The sequence below is a fragment of the Bidens hawaiensis genome, unplaced genomic scaffold (assembly GCF_021521415.1).
Source record: "Bidens hawaiensis isolate Kalapana, Puna unplaced genomic scaffold, B.hawaiensis_p1.1 tig00042390_1, whole genome shotgun sequence".
NCBI classification, from domain to species: Eukaryota; Viridiplantae; Streptophyta; class Magnoliopsida; order Asterales; family Asteraceae; genus Bidens; species Bidens hawaiensis.
Window position 1 is genome coordinate 162,802 of NW_027497508.1, and position 3,636 is coordinate 166,437.

The 3,636-nt window shown below is 36.2% G+C and overlaps 1 pseudogene across 1 annotated transcript; it reads left to right on the forward strand.

Annotated features, from left to right (window-relative positions):
* Positions 1-662: 662 nt before the first annotated feature.
* Positions 663-3,029, forward strand: LOC143593590 (protein LIFEGUARD 2-like; annotated as a pseudogene). The gene is made up of 4 exons (XR_013146134.1): positions 663-1,001; positions 1,090-1,202; positions 2,397-2,554; positions 2,633-3,029. The product of XR_013146134.1 is annotated as a protein LIFEGUARD 2-like (transcript).
* Positions 3,030-3,636: the final 607 nt, after the last annotated feature.

Genomic DNA, 3,636 nt, shown 5'->3' on the forward strand with positions numbered 1-3,636 from the left:
TAAATTTTAATAACTTAAATAGTTTTTGTTTTTTTAGTTTAATTACAAAAATAAAATAATAAAAAATAGTAACGACCCCTGGAGGGGTACAACACCATTACACCCCAAAAACAAAATTCTACTCTTTTTTGTCTCACGTGTTGCAATTCGCCTAATTTATAGCCCCTCCACTACACATAACCGAAATTGGAAAGCTCTTACGCTGTGTTCCCGAGTCTTATTTAAAGAGTGGAGGGGAAGGAAAGGAGAAGAAAATGTGAATGAATCATGTTCCAGAGATTTTTAAGGATGAGAGGGGAGGGGAAGGGAGAGAAAATACTAGAAAATTTAAGTGTATAACATCTTTCCAAATTGGAGTGATTATGAGTGAAAATGTGTTTGTATTATTAATTGCTTATTAACTCCTACATTTTCTTTCCCTTTCCATCCATTTTCATTAAACTCGGGAACACAAAATAAAGTGACATATTTTCCTCCTCTCTCTTTCTTTTCTCTTTTAATTCTCCTTCTTTTCTTTTTTCTCCTTAAATAAAACTTGGGAACACATTGTTAAGAAAAACTTTATAGTTAAGTAAATTAGATTAGATTTCAACAAGGCTGCCTAGAAACTTCCAGCGTTATACCACTAATCTTCTCGTCTTCATCCTTATATATATTATACAAATACAAATTCAAATTCAAAACCCTAACTACCCCATTTCCGATCAAATCACACACGCGTTCATCCATTCATTCATAATTCACCATGTGGAATCGAACCTTCTCGAAACCCACCGACGTAGAATGGGGCACAGCCGAACCACTATACCCAACGATGCTGGAGTCACCGGATCTCCGGTGGTCATTCATCCGTAAGATCTACACCATCGTCGCCATACAGTTACTCCTCACCGTCGCCGTCGGCGCCTTTGTTGTTTCATACCATCCCGTTGTCACTTTCCTGACAACTACTAGCGGCGGACTCGCTGTTTATATACTAATCATCATCACTCCGTTCATCAGTATGTAAATGTTTTTGGGATTTTGTTTAATTGTTTGTTTTTATGAGTTTTGTGTGGTTATGAGATTGATATCTGTTTTGTGGTGCAGCGCTTTGTCCGTTGTCGTGTTATTATCAGCGGCATCCGGTTAATTACGTGTTGCTTGGATTTTTACTATCTCGTTGGCGTTTGCTGTTGGTTTGACGTGTGCGTTTACTAGCGGTAAGTTGAAGATATTGTTGAATTTGTTTGGTTTATGAATTAACTACAAATTATATCTAATTGACAAATTTTACATTTCGGTTACTTGCCTTATGGATAGAGTAAAATCGAAACTTCGGTATGGTACTCGGTATATGGTTTTACTTGTTTTTGGTATCGGTATTTTTCAGTACGGTGCTGGTAATCTCAAATCATATTTCTGCATTGAAATGTGAGATTAGTTATGGTGTATAGTGTTCTAGTGGTCATTGAATAATTTAGTTTAGCGATGGGATTACACTTGACTATAGTATATAAGATGATAGTGAAATGTGAAATACATAAATGATGATGCAACAAGATGAGTCCCAAGTTATTGGTTTCATCATGTTTTTGTAGTTGTAGAAGTTAGGATAACGAGATACTATTAAGTACCAATATTATTGCCCTTCTTTATCAGTGTATTTCGCCTTTTTGGGCGTAAGCACATAGTTATATGTAGTAGTAGAGTTGATTTTCTATAGTCAGGCATATATTAGAGACGTACATTGCATAGGCAGTTATGCACTATGCAGCAGCTAGCAAATTGTATATATTAGTATTTGATTTTTTTGGGGATAACACGATATTGTCATGGTCCAAGAACTGTTTATTCATATCTATAGGGGTGTTGGGATTCCTTATTTTGCCTCTTTTCATTAAGTTAATAAGTTACAAAAGTGTAACTTCTAGAACTTTTCCTCTCACAATATAAGCAATCCCAAACATCTTATTACTTTTCAATAAGTTTATAAGTTATAAGTTAGTGAAAATAAGCAATCCCAAACACCCCCTGTATGCAGTTTATAGGGGAGTAATCGTTACTTCTTGTAGCTATTATAGAGGGTGTTGTATCTCAATTCATTTTTAGGAAGGCTACTTATAAGTTGTAAGGTTAAGTTGTTATTAAACTTTCAACATGTTTCATCAAAGGTTATATGTCCCAAACTGGTTCAGGACCATGGTTTTGCAAATATGGCAGCCAACTTGCAGCATACTGTTTTATTTGTAACCGTTTGCAAAGTTCAAATTGTTATTTGCAATTTCAAACTCTATTGTAGCTTTATAAATTGGAGAAGATTTAGCTATTGTTTTCTGCAATTAACCAAACGCCATCTTTTAATTGTACTTTAGAAACAACTTGTTCAATTATGTGAAAATGTAAAACAATTGCAGGAAAGGTCATTTTGGAAGCTGTTATACTAACAGCAGCGGTGGTTGTGAGTCTCACTTTATTCACGTTTTGGGCTGCAAGACGAGGTTATGACTTCAATTTCTTGGGTCCCTTCTTGTTTGGTGCCATTATCGTTCTTCTCGTATTCTCACTCATTCAGGTCCGTCTATCATTCTCTTTAGATGTTTTGTCTATGGGTTGTGAACTTGTTATTAACTCTTCTTAAATGTTATTGCAGATATTCTTTCCTTTGGGGAAGATTTCGGTGATGATATATGCTGGTCTATCTGCTATAATCTTTTGTGGCTACATCGTATACGACACTGATAATTTGATCAAACGATACACATATGATGAGTACATCTGGGCTGCTGTGGCTCTCTATCTGGATATCATTAATCTTTCCTTTCTTTGTTGAGTATATTGAGAGAGCTTGACAGGTAGGTTAATGATTGTTGTGATTTGTCATACGTGCATTAAGTGTATTATTTCGAGAGAAATTGGTGTGAAAACGTCGAATTTATTTTAGTGAAGATTGTTGTAAACATTCGGAGATGGCATATTCTTTTGTAAGCCATCTTATTCTGGACTCTTGTTTATTTAGTTGTTTATTGAAACGTGGTAGTTGTGAATAAGACTTCTGTTTGTTTGGGTCAAGTAGGTATGGGTTGATATCGTTCATACTAAATACAAACGAAACATGCTAACGAGTAACTGCTTTTGAAGATCGTGTAAACACAACTACCGTAGAGTTTAAAAGCAGATTGTAGTTTGACAAAATGTTTTTTATGCCTGAAGCTAGATACAAATGGACCACATGTCCTTTGTTAAATTTAAAGTGAATTGTGTCCTTGTGGGCGGGTAGAGGTGCACAAAATAACCGGTTCCGGATGGTTCCTACCCGTACCCTACATGTGGGTAGACCAGGTATATGATTTCTCCCCGAAACCGGAAATACCCGGTCAAAACCCGAAAAAACCCGGAGGAACGGTCAAAACCCGACCCGCAAAACCGGTTTCTATCCGAACCTGATTTGACTTTTGTTGACCATACCCGGAATCGGTTCCTACCCGGTTCCGGGTTTAGAAAATACCCGATTTTGTGCACGTCTATGGCCGGGTGATAGTTTCTCACTTTCTCACATGTTACGTTTTTTTTATTAGATTGTTAGACATAGTATGAAAGTAATCGTGTGACACTCTACAGGGAATTTGGTTTTATATGTATACTTTTCTTCTATTT